General features: G+C 34.2%; 1 protein-coding gene across 4 annotated transcripts in view; it reads right to left on the bottom strand.

The window, feature by feature from the left end:
• sdk2b (sidekick cell adhesion molecule 2b) overlaps positions 1–20,103 on the bottom strand; it is a 922,804-nt gene that overhangs the window by 718,896 nt on the left and 183,805 nt on the right. The window lies entirely within an intron of this gene.

The raw sequence follows: 20,103 nt of genomic DNA, 5'->3' as shown, positions 1-20,103 counted from the left end.
TATCATTAACTGAGTCTTTCCATCCTCTGTCATTGATCCAACTCCATGGGTTTTACTGATGAGTCAATGTTGTAGAGGATAACGGTGTTTCCATGGTAACTACTGAGTCACTAAGCATCCAAATACCATGAAGTAATGAAAACTAATGTAAGTAATGATGTTCTAAATGATAATATGGAAGTGGACAGGTGTTTGAATCTGCACTTTTGGTGTTGTAATATTCTAAAAGATGACATTCTAATGTTCTAAAATACATGTTCCTTTCACCTTACATTGGTTTTTCTTGTATTTTTTTTTTTAGATATATACTTCTTGTATTTTTTATTTAATTATTTTTTCATCACTTACAGGTAAGGAACCAAATATGGTAACTTCATTGACCTTGATTTTCTACATAATAATCTTTTTTTTTTTTTCATTTTCACAAATTAATAGTCTTGTTATGTCCTCCAATAACACCATAAGTATTTCTATGAGTGCCCTATAAAGGGTTTAAGACACAGGTGTCAAACATGTGGCCCATGGGCCAAATCCAACCCGCCAAAGGGTCCAATCCGGCCCGCGGGATGAATTTGTGAAATGCAAAAATTACACTGAAGATATTAACAATCAATGGTGTCAAAATCATTTTAATTCAGGTTCCACATACAGACCAATTAGAGTTCAAATGGGTCAGAACCAGTAAAATATTATCATAATAACCTATAAATAATGACAACCCCACATGTTCTCTTTATTTTTTTGGTGTAAAAAAGTAAAATAACATGAAAATGTTTACATTACCAAACTATACTTTTCCAAAAAATATGAATAACCTCAACAAATATGAACAAACTGAAATGTCTTAAGAAAAGTAAACGCAATTTTACCAATATTCTGCCTGTTACTAAATGTTTTGTGTGATTGTAATGCACTTGTGTAAATGATAAACTGATAAAAACAAGGCAGAATATTGTTAAAATATTAAAATTGCACTTGTTTTTCTCATGACAATTCAAGTTTTTCATGTTATTTCGATTTTTAAGGAAACTTTGTAGATTTAAACCTGATCATAATAGAATTTTACTTTTTTCACTGTTATTATTTTACTTGAGATCAAATTGGGCTGAATGTGGCCCCCGAACTAAAACGAGTTTGACACCCCTGGTTTAAGACTATTCATGATAAAGAATTGTGAGATTGTTTTTTTTTTCTTCCCACTCCTTTTCGAGCCCCACATTTATTTTATTTACATTTATTACAAGTCTATATGGCAATTGCTATATTGTCTTATGTCTTCTTAATCTATTCTTGTATTTTAGTCTATCATTTTGCTGTTTTATTCTTCTATATGACACTGTTTTTAAATTGTACGGCTGCTTTATGTCTTTATTCTTGTATTTTATTCTTTTATTTTGGTTTTCCCCTATAAGTCACTTTAGAAAAAAGCATCTTCCAAATGCATCAATGTAAATTGTCTTGATCAACTATATTTCTTAATTTATTTGCTTTGCTATTAGATCCTTACAAACATTTTTTTTTTTTCTTCTGCACGAAACAAATAAATACAAAGAACTAGAAAAGCACTCTGAGAGCGCAGACCTCCACCAAGGCAGATTAGTGCCCCCCCCCCGATCACCACCAAAATGTAATCATTTGTTCCTTGTGCCAGTATCAATATTTCCTGAAATTTTCATCCAAATCTGTCCATAACTTTTTGAAAGATCCGGATCAGTCTTTGCCATTTGATAGAACACCCCATTGTAAATCCCTGAGTCAAATTGCATGAGATTTGCACAATTCCCCCATATTGTGATTTCCACCATAAATATTAGTTCCATATTTATTTTACCTATATTTTAAGATTCCTTGACCATGAAAACATACCATTAGCAGCTGGATTCATAATTATGTCCTTATTAGTTCAGTAGTTATTCACGAAAATCACATTTCTCATAATGGCGGTTTCTTCTGGATCTAGCTCCTTAAGTATTAAAGCTACATGAAATCCGGTGGCAGACTCCCGATGCGGAACTGACTGAGCTACACGATGGCGCTTGTCAGAAATTTGTACCTTTAATATTAAAGGCACAGTAGGCCAAAAAGTAAGGGCACCCCCATTTTTTATATAAATTGAGATAAAATCCACCTTCTGGATCAGATCCGGATCAGCCTTTGAAATGTGATAGAGGACCCCATTGTCAATTCCTGAGTGAAATTTCATGAGTTTTGGTCAATAATTAAGCGAGATATTGGGAAACGAAAATTTTGGCCCCATCTACCACAATGTTAACGAAAATTTCAAAGTGATCCAGAATCCAGGATTTCTTCCGGATCACCCCCAAAAGTTAATCATTTCTTCCTTATCCCATTTCCAACAAACCCTGAAAATTTCATCAAAATCTGTCCATAACTTTTTGAGTTATGTTGCACACTAACGGACAGACAAACAAACAGACAGACAAACAAACCCTGGCAAAAACATAACCTCCTTGGCGGAGGTAAAAACAGAAGATTGTCCAATACTAACCAGATAAATAAGTCTCAACATCACTAGACCATTCTCTCTGTGATTTCACAACATAGCATAAACTTTCAGACATGAAGATGAACTCCAAATGCCATGATAAAACACTTTTTGCATAAAGCCCAGATGTTTTTTTCTTATCTATTCATCTGCTTGTAGTGTCGTAACCTGCTGTTCTTCTCAGTCTGCCTCCCACTTTGATAAAAAAAATAAATAAAAAATAAAAAATCCTCGGGAACAACTGGATGCCGCCCAATCAACTAGTCGAAAACACATACACACATATGTACTCGTACACTTTCGAGAGCGTACCAGGGTCAGTGTAGCTCTTTTATGTGTGCTGTTTTAAGAGAACAAAGCCCAGAATATATACCATGTCTCCCAGTTGTTTCATCATTTTCCCTCTGATTCTCTGTCGTTCTGTGATGAGCAGAAACAAAGACATGTTGCAATGTACTTTGGTTACAAAGCAGGTGGTTTCAAGGCTTTATACAGTATGAATGTCTAGTCTGACTCAAATAAATACAACTTTAAAGAGTAGAAAATAAGAAAAAAAAAAGACTAAAGACCCCATGTCGATGAACCTGGAAGATTTAGAAAAGAGAAAAAATAAAAGTAAGGTTATATACTTGCTTTGCAGCTCGACCCAAAATTCTAGCTATCAAGCATAAATCGGAGCAATTTTTTTTATAATCCAGTCGCCCATCTGCTACCTGATGCTTCAATTTCAGTCGCAAACAACTTTCCGCGAAGCTACCCCGAGATGTAATACTTCCACGCTGTTCTTTAGAAATGTCTAGTTCAGTACCGCTATCATCTGAATCTGCACACGCTCATCAATTATCCAACAACCCTGACCCTATGATTTTATCCAATTTGGAAACTCTCATCCACCCACACCTGTATGAAACCAGTAATTCTCAGTCAGCGGGCAATTACTCCTATTATTTTGCAGCTTTGCAAGTGAAGCGGAAGTCTCATAGTGAGATTAGATAATAATAGATTATATAAAGAAAGCGAAACCCAAAACAAATACCTTTAAATGAAATAAGCAAGTACGTACTCCTTTGATTATAAGTGACAAATTTGAGAAAATACACTGCAATCTGATTATCACTTATTCCAAATTATTTGTTAACATCATACTCTCAGATTTTTATAGCTTCTCATTCTGGTTTCAGACTGTTCAATCTTTTTTTTTTTTTTTTTTACCCATTACAACTATGTCAGGTAAGACAACTTTATACATCGGCTAAAATTTGCTTAGAGGTCTTATTTATGTCTTTGTGCATAAGAAATCAATCTAAGTGAATCCCCAAAGGAACTCTGTGTTGGTAAATGTGATGCAAATTTACAGGATTTCAGTTCTGTTGCAACATGTTGATGGTCATATGAACTGTTTTCAGGTCAAAAATGTCCAATTTCATCACAATTATTGCTATATTTTCATGTCACAAATGGCCAAGTTATATTTTAAGTGAATTTACCTGAAAAACAAATATTCTATTCTTTTAGATTCCCCAATTTTTCTTACAAGATTATATACTACATATCACGTTTTATTTTTACAGGTTGCAATATAGAGTATGGTGCTGATCCATCCTGCTTATGTTACGCCAATACATATATTAAGAATGTCACACGTCACTTTTTAAATCAATAGTTTTGTAATAATAAGCATTTTTATAAAGAAATAATTCTATATTGTTATTTACTCTTTAGTATGATGATAAATTAATTATTTAATGAGAATAAAGTCGTAGTTTAAGAAAAAAAAACTATTTAACAACAATAAAGTTGTTATATTTCGAGAATAAAGTCATTATTTAATGAGAATAAAGTTGTAGTTTAAGAAAAAAAACTTCATTATTTAACAAGAATAAAGTTGTACTTTTATGAGATTAAAGTCGTAATATTTTAAAAATTCGACAGAGTTTCCGGTTTTACAGAAAAGCAATATGTTGATGGGGGGGATAGGCTTAGAATTTGGCCGTGTGTAAACCCCAAATGAAAGTAAAACTTCACAAAATATTCCAAGTTCTACATTATTCGATGAGTACGTACAACTTTATTTTCATTATTTTATGACTTTATTGTCGTTAAATAATGAGATTTTTAAAATTACGACTTTATTCTCGTAAAAAAAAAAAAAAAAATTATTCTTGAAATATAATGACTTTATTCTTGCTAAATAATGACTTTCTACTATTCTTTAGTATGATGATAAACTATACAATAAATAATTCTGATCCTAGTTTTTGCACAGGGATCATTTGTGGAAACGGTGACATGGCTGCCGAGCATCAGTATGATGGGATCTGTAACAACCATGTCACATCCGTCCACTGCCACATTTTGTGTTTTTGTGTCAGCTGTTATTGTTTTAGATCCACAATACTAACATTTATGAATAAGAGGAGAATTAGCAATAGTAAGTATATAAGTTTATCACTAATAACATACTGGTACTGACCAGAGCATCATGGGTAATGTCACGTCCATCCACCAGCAAAAGTTTTCACATACACGTGCTATTCAAAATCCAATATTTCTGAAAATATAGCTTCCACTGTCAAATAATATCAGTAGTCTGTGCACAAATGTATTATTTCAACACAGTTCTATGCATTTCTTACAACTTTTTTTTTTTTTTTTTTGTTACAAAAATGGCTACTGATTTGACCCCCTAAGTAAATTTTAATCGATATTCATACAGTCAAGTTCTTGCAAAACTGATTATTTGATACAATATCCAACATTTGTGTGATTATATTTGGTGTAACGGTACAGAAAACGCTCGGTTCGGTACGTTTTCGGTACAGGGGTCTTAAGTTCCATACATTTTCGACATGTTTTTGGTATAGTGAAGGAGACCAGTGAAGGGGAGGGGGGTTATGTGGGGGTGTGCTCTGTAACTACCTAAATATTGTTCAGTCACTTGCTCATTAACAGGCGCTACTACAACTACTAATCTGCAGGGCTTGTTGAGCCGCATTATGTAATAAATTCCCATTATGTAATAAAAGTTCAAAATGTAATAAGAATGTCACGTCATCTTGTAACAAAGCCGCATTATGTAATAAACTGACACATTTTGTAATAAACTACCTCAGTGCAATTATGTAGTAAATTTTTTCGCATTATGTAGTAAGTTATTACAATTTGAGAAATTTATTACAAAATGCACTTGACATATTTTTATTTTCAGGAAAATGTAATGTGCTAAATTATACTTTAAACTGTGTGGTTAAAGTTCTGATTACGTTACCTGTGGCTCCTGTGACTAATTTCTTCTAAATTGCTCTGAAATTAGATTAATTTGGATTGTTTTAGGTTTAGGTTAGTTTATTTCAGACACAGACATAATACAAAACATATGAATCAAAAAGAAAATAATAATAATAATAATAATAATAATAATAATAATAATAATAATGAACAATACATAAATAAAAAAAAATCAAACAATAGAAAACTAATAATAATAATGATAAATACACAAAAAAATCAAATAATAGAAAAAAAAAAAAAAAAAAAAAAAAGAACTGTTGTGTGCCTGAAAGGGAGTAGGAAGAAGCCACTGCTTATCCAGTCCTACCCCCTAATTCCAGTCCTCAGACTGTTCGTGCTAAATCACTTGATATACAACATAAGATTGTGATTACCTACATACACTTCTACATACACACATACATACACACCAGTTTATTAGTTTGTTGTTACATAATGAACCATGTTATTACATTGTTTAAAAAATAAAAACGTGTCAAGTGCATTTTGTAATAAATTTCTCAAATTGTAATAACTTACTGCATAATATGACAAAATTCATTATATAATGCGTTGACGCAGTTTATTACAAAATTTGTCAGTTTATTACATAATGCGGCTTTATTACAAGATGACGTGACGTTCTTATTACATTTTAAACCTTTATTACATAATGGGAATTTATTACATAATGCGGCTCAACAGGGCTACTTCAATTAAAGAGGGGAAAAAAAAAAAAATCTATTTGAGTGTCGTTATTATGTAATGAACCATGTTATTACATTTTCCTGAAAATAAAAATGTGTCAAGTGTATTTTGTAATAAATTTCTCAAATAGTAATAACTTCCTACATAATGCGAAAAAATTGACTACATAACGCATTGAGGTAGTTTATTACAAAATGCGTCAGTTATTACATAATGCGGCTTTATTACAAGATGACGTGACATTCTTATTACATTTTGAACTTTTATTACATAATGGGAATTTATTACATAATGCGGCTCAGCAATCCCTAGCAGAAGGTACTATTAGAAGGTTACAGGTGACGCAGTAGCACACAACAAACAGAGTATCAATTGGTACGAACAAAAACAGAATAATAACCTGTGGAACATACGGTTAAGTGTTTGCTACCTTTGTCCCAAACGGTTCAAATTAATCTCAGGTTCTTTGTTGCTCTCAGCTGTAAAAGTAATACAGAGGTATTTTCACTCATCTGCCAGGAACAGCTGCTCCCCTTCAAACTGAAACTGAAAAAGCCAAACAATTTTTTCACACTTCTGCTGAAAAACATACACAGCGGTCCAAAAAATCACGCCGTTCTATTGTGTGTTCAACAATCAGAAAATGACAATATGATGTTTAGTCGATGCTGTAGCACGCAGCCGGTCGTGACAACTTGACAGAACGCAGCTGAGTGAAGGCTAACAGTGATTATGTCCACCATCAGAGCCTGGATAGAACGCTCTACTGTACAAACCCTAGAAATACATGAAACTCATCCCGACGATGTGCATTTGGAATCCTATTGTGAGATCGTTTCACCTTCTGTACGGATCGAATTTTCAAAGAAAGGATGAAATGTTCCAGAACATCCAAAAAAAAAAAAAAAAGAACTTAAACTTGTAAGTCAGTGATTTAGAGAGCAATATTTCAATTTTGCGAGCCAAGGCTATTTCCCCTGAAATAATTTAAGTTCCTACCATCCATTATTTTGTAAGACTACAAGTCACAATTCTTTTTTTATTAGTATTTTCTAGAAATCCAGCTGCACACATGCTCTGTACAAGAGTAGTTTTATGACAGCGTCTCTATATCATTTTATCTTTCTCCTTTTCCTTCCTCTTTTCTACGCTTTATTACCCCACACATTCTGACGCGCGCGCACACACACACACACACACACACACACACACACACACACACACACACACACACACACACACACACGCACACATTTGGCTTTTTGTGCTATAGGCTACAGCCAGTAATCTGATTTTAGCATTAACAGGATTAGACCTGAGCAGAGGTTTTCCCTGTGCAGAGATGGGGAATGAAAACTGTCTATTATACCACAGACAAGAATATGGCAAACAGAGATATAAGATAGCACAAGTGACACGCTCAATCATATCAGATCACAGCAAATGATATCAAGCAATCATAGATCAAAATAATACCACTTTCTTTCTGCAACAACAAAAAAGGAATATCCCAACTTGGAGGCGTATATGCTGAATGAATTTCGAAAAGGGCATATGTAGTGTAGCTGTCTCCTGTCTCTCCAGATGGGTCTCGGTGCCTGTGGGGATGAAACAAAGCATCTCTGGACATTCATTCAGGCGTTGTGATAGACGGACACCCGCCGGATCAAGACCCCAGAGGAAAAGACAACGCGCAGACAGAATGACGAGGGTGTACCATTTCGGTTTCCTTCAGGGCAAAGGGGTTATGAGGTGGCGTGGAAGGGTTCCAAATCAGATAGCAGCACATCAAAACTAGCCTCAGGGGGTGATACAGTCGAGGAATGACATCAAGTCTTTCGGAAAAACAGAAGATGCACTCGAAAACAGACACGGAAACGCAATATATAGATCGTCGCGTTGCAGGATGCGCCTATGTCAAGCGAGTCAAATGTGTCACGCAACAACTTCATTTTACGAGAAATTCACAAGTCTGTGTGATGTTTGATTCTGTTTAACACATAAAGACCCAACTTTTGTGTCAGTTCCCAAATGGACATTTTTCAATATCTAACCCTTCTTAACCCTGTAAAGCCTGAACCATTAAATCACTGACAGAAAATTCCAGTTCTTTGAAACTGGAGCCTTTATTGGTCCTTCTGAACAACCAAAAATGTATTTTTTTTTTTTTTAAATATCACTTTCCATGTACAGGGTGGGGAAGCAAAATTTACAATATTTTGAGGTAGGGATTGAAAGACAGTGTATGACCAATTAGTTTATTTTGAAAGTCATGAGAATTTATTTGCCACAAGAAAATTTACATAATAGAAAATGTTTTTATTCTATGTGTCCTCCTTCTTTCTCAATAACTGCCTTCACACGCTTCCTGAAACTTGCGCAAGTGTTCCTCAAATATTCAGGTGACAACTTCTCCCATTCTTCTTTAATAGTATCTTCCAGACTTTCTTGTAATAGTTTTGCTCACAGTCATTCTCTTCTTTCCATTATAAACAGTCTTTATGGACACTCCAACTATTTTTGAAATCTCCTTTGGTGTGACGAGTGCATTCAGCAAATCACACACTCTTTGACGTTTGCTTTCCTGATTACTCATATGGGCAAAAGTTTCTGAAAAGGTATGGATAATAGTGTTAGGTATGATTATGACATCAATATATGTTTGGTTTCAAAACAATTGACGTAGTGCCTGCTGAGAAAAAAACAACTAAATGTTCATTGTAAATTTTGCTTCCCCACCCTGTATGAGTTTCAATTTTGTATCATATTTGATACATTGGGTCTTAATGCTCAAATATTATTATTTTTGAACAAACAAAAACAAAATATACTCAGTACCAATGAAAATGCAACACTTGAATGTGTTTTATTGTTCCTGAGCTGCATCAATATGTTTAAGTTTCACCTGTATAAGATAATCCCAGACAATTTCTTAACAACCTGAGACGGGTTGAGCTATTGTCACGCTTGAATGAACTTGTCTGCATTCATAAGACTTGTTTTTCTCATTGCTCGCCAATGAACTGCTCAGCTTAAGGAACTGTGGTCAGTTAAGGAGTGGTCATGTTCTGTATATAAAGGCAAGCTAAAAAGCACCAAAATCATTTGCAATAACTCAGCGATGCCCAGACTGACAGGTGACCACAGATGCCATGCTATGGGGCTCCTGGAGGCGGGAATCTCTGCTCAGCAGGTGGCGCGCTGTTTTGGATGCAATGTGTCCACCATAGTCAGGATGCAACAGAGGCATGAAGAAACTGGCTCAACTGCAGACAGACCTCGCCCTGGACGAGCACGTGTGACCACGCCACAGCAGGATCGCTACATTGAGCTGCAGCACCTCCGGGACCGCTTTGTGACTTTTGGTTTTGGGGGTCCTTGAGTTTCTTTCTTTATCATTATTTTTTGTCAACAAATTTGGATGTGATTTTTTTTTATTTTTACTGTATAGAAATGACCTATGATTAATTCCAAAGAGCTTATGGAATAAAAATCCTCATCGATTTAAAAAAAATATAAGAATCTTCAAGTGTTGCGTTTTCGTTGGCACTGAGTATATAACACCAACATGTCGATCAAATTGGTAATGTTTAACCTTGTTTTTACTTTTAGCCCCCTCACCCCCTACCCCTCAATGAGCCATTGCTCTTTGATCAGGCTGTATTTGTATATAAGAATTTGTTCTTAATTGCTTGGCTGGGTAAATAAAGGTTAAATAAATAAATTCCTTTTCAAAATTGTCAAAGTTCTGCCTCCTTCCTCATTAATGACAGTTTTGTAGTGTCACTGGAAAGGCCTCTGGTGAATGAATTCCTCTCCCCTAGTGGATTATCCGTGTATTGCATGTATCTAATTGTATACATTAGGTTTTTCACGATAGAAAAATATCACACTGATCATGTAGAGGGCTTCAAAACTCATGTATCAAATATGACATGTTTGGCATTATAGGGTTAAGTGATTTATCACCATTTATTATAATATTATCTTCTGTATTTTGCATTTTATGAGGATGAGTCATGTATTTTCCTGTATTTAATTAACGCATCATGTAGATTTTCATAAAATCTCAAATACATTAAAGTTGAAGGTTATTATATCAAAAACAGAGAAAAGTGCAGAAAAAAGTGACTTTTTAAGTAAAATCTATCATTAACTGAACATAAACCAAGTGTCTCCATCCACTATCATTGATCCAGCTCCGTGGGTTTTACTGGTGAATCAATGTTGTAGAAGATAACGGTGTTTCCACGGTAACTTCGGAGCCTCTGAACGTCCAAATGGGTCATATGTGATGACCATGAAAAGATGAATAACTGCATTTTACACCAATTATTTACATGTATTGACAGGATTAGTGGATCAACAGGTACTTTTGGTCAGTGATGGATGTTTGGGTCTTTATGGGTTAAAGTGGTCTCGGATACACGGGAAACGGCCAATCACAAATTTATTTATTAGACAACTGAAGTAGCCCCTGCCAGCCACCAATCACAACCAGAAAATGAGTAAAGAAGGAGAGGAAAATAAGGGAAAAGGAAGTTTAGATGCATAAAAAAAAGTTGTCAGTAGTGTGGAAAACTTATGATACTGACCAAAAATGTATATTCCATCAAAAATCATGTAATTACAGCATTTTACGCATGAAAAAGACCAACTACTACTACTTATATTACTGTTTAGTATCACATATTATTACTTTATAGACCAGGGGTGTCAAACTCATTTTAGGTCAGGGGCCACATTCACAACAATATGATCTCAAGTGGGCCGGACCAGTAAAATAATACCAGTGAAAAAAGTAAAATTACATTGAGATAATGTTTACATCTACAACGTTTCCTTAAAAATCTGAACATTATGAACAACTTGAAATGTCTTAAGAAAAACAAGTGCAGTTTTAACAATATTCTGCCTCAGTTTATCATTTTCACACGTGCATTACAATTTACTTTACAATTACAAGTACACAAAACATTTAGTAACACAGGGGTGTCAAACTCATTTTAGTTCAGGGGCCACATTCAGCTAAATTTGATCTCCAGTGGGCTGGACCAGTAAAAAAAAACCCAAAACCTAAGAACATATGAATAATGACAATTTTAAATTTTTGTCTTTGTTTTAGGGTAAAAAACAAAAAACAAAAAAAGCATTAAATTATGAAAATACTTACTTTTATCAACTATCCAAACAAAAAAGATGTGAATAACCTAAAAAAAAAAAAAAAAGGAATTTCTTGAGAAAAATTAGTGCAATTTTAACAATATTAAGCCTCAACCTGTCATTTCTACATGTGCATTATGGATCAAATCTACAAAGACACTAAACACTGAGGAACAGGCTGAAAATACTTAAAATTGTGCTTAATTTTCTTTAGACATTTCAGGTTGTTCATATTTGTTCAGGTTATTCACATTTTATTGTTACAGGATAGTTTGTAAATGTAAATATTTTCATAATTTAATGTTATTTTTTTGCACTAAAACAAAGAAACAAATTTGAAGTTGTTAATTCAAGATTTTTTGCTAAATTTAAGATTTTGTTTTTTTTACTTAATTGAAGATTTTTTTTTTTTTTTTTTTTGCTTAATTCAACATTTTTTCCTTAATTCAAGCTAATTTTTTTTTTTTTTTTTTTTTTTTTTTGCTTAATTCAATTCAAGACTGGAATTTTTGACTTTGCAAAAACATCCCAAGGGCAGGACTGGACCCTTTGGCGGGCTGCATTTGGCCCCCGGGCCACATGTTTAACACCCCTGTTATAGACGGTACTTTCATATTGTTCACTTTAAGCCAGTCAAAGTGGAACACCTGAGCACAAAACTTGTAGAAAAAGAGAGAATTTTCTTGTTTTATGTTTTGGTACTGACTTTCCGAATGTGCCCTGAACATCACACATGTATCATAAGAAGTGGAGGCTGCAGCGATGAGGCTGATTTTGACTTTGCAATACGAGTCTATGTCTGCCTGCACACACTTACATGACATCGTTTTTGGGAGTGTTTCGTGCAGAGAGTAAGTTGTTTGTTGAAATTAGCCAACTCCATTTCTAAGCTAATGGCTGTCCCAGTTGCCTCCATGGTAACACACTTATTTCTATGCAGACAACTTACTTTTGTATGCATATATTTTCACAAAACACCTTCTACCACCTCTTTGGTGTCTCAATAGATGCACTTCTATCCAGCTGCTTTTATATCGCTAGTGGAAATACAGAAAATTTAGATGGCGAAAAAGCTGGAAACATCACGAAAAGCTTTCTATGCTTGAACGTTCTGGGAAAGTAGGGGAAACAGATCCACAGAATTACTCCCTCTGTTAGTATTTACATTTTATTTTGCTCATTTTATAAAAATTCTGCTAAAATTTGCAATACCTCAGCTAATGTAAATGTTATTTTGGCAAACAGTTTATTGTCAAATGTGTTTATTATATGTTTTAACTGTGTGTTGTATTTGCTGCTGCCTATCTTGGCCAGGACTCCCTTGTTTAAGAGGTTCTTAATCTCAATGGGATTTTTTCTGATTAAATAAAGGTTAACCCATGAAGACCCATCACTGACCAAAAACATCTACTGACCTAAACTGTTTAATACCTGTTGATCCCATCAATACATGTAATGATAATAATAATTGGTGTAAAATAGTTTGTCATCTTTTCATGGTCATCAGATATGACCCATTTGGACGTTCAGAAGCTCCGTAGTTGCCTTGGAAACACCGTCATCTTCTACAACATTGATTCACCAGTAAAACCCATGGAGTTTGATAAATGAAAGTGGATGGAGACACTTTGTTTATGTTCAATTAATGCTAGATTTGACTGAAAAAGTAGCTTTTTCTGCAGTTTTCTCTGTTTTTGATATAACAATCCTCAACTTTAATCTGAGCTTTTATGAACATCTACAGGAAAAAACCTGATTTTTAGTGATAACGTGCAAAAGACACTGACCTGCCCCTGTTGGAGTCCAGGTTAAAGATACTATTAGGTTTTAATCTGTTTTTTTTTTTTTTTTTAAATCGCTGTCTGTTGTGTCTTATTGTTTTATGCATATTTATGGTATTTGACTAAACTGTTTCAATGTTATAATTTAATCATGCTTTTAGACGTAAAGCACTTTGGTCTTCTTCATGTTGTTGCGCTATTATAAATAAACTTTGATTGATTGATTGATTGAAAAGACAGAGGATAATATTATAATAAACAGGATAAATTACTTAAGAAACGTTAGATATAGAGAAAATTTCATTGGGGAACTGACATAAAAGTAGCACTAGGTCTTTATGGGTTAAATGAAATAAAATAAAACACTTTAAAAAAAAAAAAAAAAAGTACTACCTCAGGTTTCTCATAACAGTAGCAAACATCAAAATAGAGTTGGTGGACATCAACAAATGACCAGAATCGAGCACAAATCAAACATTACACAAGTACACAAACCCAGACAACTTGCATGCACCTTAAAATATTTTTAAATTATTGGTTTTCTATGCTATAAAAAAAACAAAAAAACAACTCTAATCAATCCAGAATGGAAAATACAGTAGTTTTTTAATTGATTATTTCAATATTTTCTTTTTATCTTGCATTATACTGGAACAAAAAAAAACATTATAATGTCAATTTGACCTAATATCACACAGCCCTATAAAGTACACACACATAATCTCTCGTAGTTTTTATACTGTAACGTTGGAACCTGACATAAGAGCAATTAGCGAACATCAAAATGGAGTTGGTGGACATCAACAATTAACAGATTTGAGCACAAAACAAACTTTACACAAGTACACAAACCCAGACAACTTGCACGCGCCTTAAAATATCTTAAATTATTGGTTTTCTATGCTATAAAAATATACAAAAACAACTCTAATCAGTCCAGAATGGAAAATACAGTAGTTTTTTAATTGATTATTCCAATATTTTCTTTTTATCTTGCATTATACTGCAACAAAAAAACATTACAATGTCAATTTGACCCATTATCACACAGCCCTATAAAGTACATACACATAATCTCTCATAGTTTTTATACTGTAATGTTATAACTCGACCTATGAGCAATTAGAGAACATCAAAATGGAGTTGGTGGACATCAACAAATGACAAGAATCAAGCACAAAACAAACTTTACACAAGTACACAAACCCAGACAACTTGCATGTACCTTAAAATATCTTAAATTATTGGTTTTCTATGCTATAAAAATATACAAAAACAACTCTAATCAGTCCAGAATGGAAAATAGAGTAGTTTTTTAATTGATTATTCCAATATTTTCTTTTTATCTTGCATTATACTGCAACAAAAAAAAAAATTACAATGTCAATTTGACCCAATATCACACACATAATCTCTCATGGTTTTTATACCGTAATGTTAGAACCTGACATATGAGCAATTCCTTCTCTTTCTTCCCCCTTCACTTTCAACTCAAACAAGCAGACACACACACAAAAACTCACCCACACACACTCAGAAAATGCCCAGCGGTCTGCAGACATCAAATTTTCAACCTACCCTCGCCACGCTTCAGTCAGAAATCACATTACCTACGCCACCCCAATCCGCAATAAGCACAATGCGGCGGCTAGATCCACCTTGTCAAACCTCTGAGAACGCCATTACACCGCTCCTCAGCGCTGTGTTGTGCCTGCTCGAGAAACAATCAACAAAGCACCCATCCATCCCGAGAAGGGATAGGCTACCGTTTCCAATTTTTCCCCTCATCTGGGACAGTAACAAGCTAGTTTGACGGAATGGGGAAGGTGAGGTATTAGTGCAGCCACGGGGGAATGAGACGAGGAAAGGAAGGAGTAAGTGTATGGTATTTAATCATTACTGAGGGGGGAGATAGGCCTGAGGGCTGGCGGTGGCGGCATTGGCAGCTCCGGTCATTCATTTAGACTGACATTCATTAGTCAACCTTATAATCTGGCTCTTACATGGAGGAAGGGATGAGACGCAAGGTGGAGAACAGGCTCTATGAATCACTGACATGGACACTATCAAACCTGGGCCTTCTCTTTTTCTGGCCCCAAAACAAGGAACCTTATCAGGGCCTATAAGCCTGCTAAATAATGAGGCTGCCAGATCCTCCACAGCATGGCTGTCGGCCTTGGAACAGAGACTCCACAGATAGTGGGTACGACTTCAAGGAATACACATATTTCCTCAGGTAGCTTTGGATTTGACAGAACAAATGCCATGCAACAGTGATAAAATGCATTGTCAAGTAAATTAAATGTTCAACAGAGGATTAAAGGCCAGCAATACCTTTAGAATCGGACTTTATTTTATTTATTTAATCTGGAAAGCCTAAGGGAGGGAAATAATAATTGTATGTGTAATTATGTTTTTCAGGGAAAATGGCATTTGCTAGTTTAGAGAAACAGAAGCAGCTCTTGGAAATTGTGATAGACGTTCTTGATATTTCATATTTGATATTATTTAAAAGCGGTTCATTCGAGTGCATTTGAAAAGCACTGACATTGTGGTTCATTTGACCCAAGTCAGACTAAACTCTTATTTTGTATTCTCAGAAAGTAAGAAAGAAAAACGACCAAACCCCCAAATAAGTACACAGAGACATGCAGACATACACAGAGACACAGACAGACACACTCAAAGCACTCGGGACCTGTGTTTGGCACATTTGGCACATGCCACTTTCTTGCCTGTTTTTTGAATTTGATTTAAATAAATAAAACATGAGTAACGTAAATTGACATACGTGGTATTTATTGAGGTCCTCCAATGTTTATTAATAGAATAGAATAGAATAGAATAGAATAGAATAGAATAGAATAGAATAGAATAGCCTTTATTGTCATTGTGCAAAAAGCAAGCAATGAAATTGGTGTGGTACTTCCCACCCACAGTGCAAAAAAGAAGTGTAAACATATAAAAAGGCATAAAAGACAATAAATACAGTTAAAAGAAGAATAAATATATAAAAACTACCATTATTCCTATTGCACATTTAAAAACTGCTATTGTTGCTATTGCACATGCCCAGGAGGAGGGGAGGTTATGCATTTAGGAGCCGGACAACACGGACAAATTCAACACAATGATGATTAATACCATAAATTCAATGTAATGTTTAATAAATTCAACATAATGTGGCATGTTTGCTGCAGTGCATTATGGGTAGTGGGTACCATATTGTAAATGTGTTTGTGTTTTTATGCTCAAGAATTCAGCGGGGTTGTTGTGTTTGTACTAATTTTGACTTAATATGTGTATGGCAATGCTTATTGGACTTTTTGTTTATTTTTTCTGTATTTTTGTAATTTGTAAAGTTGCACCCTGAGTGAGAGCCATTGGCAGAGCAATGGTTATCCTGTTGTGATTGTCCCAGGTTGGATCTCCCTGAATGTCAAATTAAAAGCATAACTTGTACTCACACCTGACACTGAGTTAACTTCCTATCAAACTTCCACCTACGTTACAATAATGATGTTAAGGCAATTAAACGTAACAGCATATAGTAAATTCAGCGTGCTTAATAAATTCAACATAATGATATTTAGTAAATTCAGTGTGTTTAATAAATTGCACATAATGGTGTTTAGTAAATTTAACATAACGACATTTAGTAAATTCGACATGTTTATTAAATTCAATGAAATGATATATAGTAAATTCAATGTGTTTAATTGATTCAATGTAATGATGTATACTAAATTAAACGTAACAATATTGAGTAAATTCAACATGTTTAATAAATTCAACTTAACCGTGTGATGCAGCACTTAATTAAGACGGTTTGCTGAAATTTAGTCATCTAGTATTTTTAAAATTTAATGAAAAAAGTTTTGTGGGACCGGTTGACGTTATCTTATTATTTAAATCCAATGTTCTGTTTTTTTGAGTGTAGAATTGGTTTGAACAGCGAGACCCGAGTTTGATCCCTGGCTGAATGGAATGTGAAAATAAAGGCATAAAAATGGCCTGAAAACAGAAGGAAAGAAAGACCCAGCGGCATGTAGCAGCTCCAACCAACCTGGCACGGCAACTTGCCTTTCCATTATGATTTTTAGTCACTAATTAGGGTTAATTAGGCTCTCAGTGGGTCTGTCCATTCTTCTCTCTCCACATGAGGCAAATGAGCAGCCATTCAGATGAATATGGTGCACTGCTAGGACCAATGAAAAAATCTGCCATGCTGAGAAACAGAGGGACTTTCAGCAAGTGCTACATGATTTTATATGTGTAGTCATATGTGTGGACTCTTTATATACTGCCTGACCACAAAAAAAGGGTGTACATGCAATAGTTCACTACACCACCTTTGGTTTTGATTACAGGAGACATTCACTGTCACATCTTTTTTGCCACATCATGCTTATGTAGTGTCACAATAAGGTTCATAATAGGCTACTTGTTGCATCAGTTAGAGTTAAATAAACAGCCTGGACAAAAAAAAAAAAAATTGCCTGGATTTAAATAGGCAAATAATTCAGATCCTTCCATCAGCAAGTACTGCAGTGGTTAACAGGTGGTGCCAGGCGCAATAAACTCCACCCCTCGCACATATTGTAGCTTACTCTGGCATTGATCCAGCTGATGTCATCATGTCTATACATGTGCTGATGTCAGCATATCAATTGCCTCTATATACGTGCCAAATTTGAAGTAAATTGAAACAAAATTGATGTTTCTATATGTTGTCCAGGGTATATGATGATGTTTTATTTGTGTTTTATACTTCTAGGGATACTTTTTTATGCTGTTTTTTTTTTTTTTTAGCTATTTATGCTGTCAGGGTTTTTCTTTCATATTTCAGTTTTTTATACACTATTATATACATTATTTAGACTTTTTATGGCACCTAGGACAATTGCACTTTTCAATTTCGTTGTACCTGTACAGTGACAATAAAGACATTCAATTCTATTCTTTTATGTAATAACGGTGCAATATGTAATATTGTAATATTTTTTCACCTCATTAAGTAACAAGTGGTGCCAGGCACAACAAACCCCGCCCCTCGCACATATTGTAACTTATTTTGGCAGCGATCCAGCTGATGTCATCATGTCTATACATGTGCTGATGTCAGCATATCAATTGCCTCTGTATATGTGCCAAATTTGAAGTAAATTGAAACAAAATTGATGTTTCTATATGTTGTCCAGGGTATATGATGATGTTTTATTTGTGTTTTATACTTCTAGGGATACTTTTTTATGCTGTTTTTTTTTTTTTTTTTTTAGCTATTTATGCCGTCACGGTTCTTCTTTTGTATTTCAGTTTTTATACACTATTATATACATTATTTAGACTTTTTATGGCACCTAGGACAGTTGCACTTTTCAATTTCGTTGTACCTGTACAGTGACAATAAAGACATTCAATTCTATTCTTTTATGTAATAACGGTGCAATATGTAATATTGTAATATTTTTTCACCTCATTAAGTAACAAGTGGTGCCAGGCACAACAAACCCCGCCCCTTCCATGTATTGTAGCTTATTTTGGCATCGATCCAGCTGATGTCATCATGTCTATGTGTGTGCTGATGTTAGCATATCAATTGCTTCTATATATGTACCAAATTTGAAGTAAATTGAAACAAAATTGAGGTTTTTATAGACGTGAAATTTCATCCATTAGAAGTAAATGGGAGAAGAAAAAAAAAATGTAAAAAATCTATAAAAAATTTCAATTTAGATCAACTTTTCCTAAAATGCAAAGACATCTTTTCTGGGTAACTAGTAATCTATAAACCCAATTTGGTATGAATTCAACTAATACTTTTGCTGCTACAGACGTTTGAAATTTCGCCCATTATAAGTAAATGGGAGAAAAAAAGATTTTGAAAAATTCACTGAAAATTTAAACTTGGACCTATGTTTTCCCAAAATGTAATGACTTATTTTCTGTGTGACTGGCAATCTATAAACCCAGTTTGGTATGAATATAATAAATACTTTTGCTGCTACAGACATTTGAAATTTTGCCCATTATAAGTAAATAGGGGGAAAAAAGATTTTTAAAAAATCATAAAAAAATTTAAACTTTGACCTATGTTTCCCAAAATATAATGACTTATATTCTGTGTGACTGCCAATATATAAACCCAATTTGGTATGAATATAACCAATAGTTTTGCTGCTACAGACATTTGAAATTCCGCCCATTATAAGTAAATGAGGAGAAAAAAAGATTTTGAAAAATATTCATTAAAAATTTGAAGTTAAAATGTAACTAAATCTATTCTGGGTAACTGGTAATCTATGAACCCAATATGGTCTGAATCCAACTGATACTTTTGCTGCTAGAGTGTTAACAAACAAACAAACAAATCAAACCAAAAACAATACCCCGTCCTTCCCCTTCGGAGGACGGGGCAATAATGTTTCAGCTGTAGTAAGTTATTTAACTCTAAATGCAGCAAGTAGCCTCTCATTTCTTTAACATCAAAAAGATCGGACAATGCCAGGATTGATCAGAATCATAAGGCTTTTGACAGAATGGTTCAGGGAGAATGAGACGTTATATTCACAAATGGATTAACTTCCATAAAGTCCAGACTCTCATTTCGGATGTGATAAAGACTTCTCTCCAACATCAATAATCAAAAATAATGCAACTACGGATGGAAAAAAT

Source organism: Sphaeramia orbicularis, chromosome 19 (assembly GCF_902148855.1).
Source record: "Sphaeramia orbicularis chromosome 19, fSphaOr1.1, whole genome shotgun sequence".
Classification (NCBI taxonomy): Eukaryota; Metazoa; Chordata; class Actinopteri; order Kurtiformes; family Apogonidae; genus Sphaeramia; species Sphaeramia orbicularis.
The sequence above is the reverse complement of the archived record's forward strand: the minus strand, read 5'-3'. Positions and strand labels throughout refer to the sequence as shown.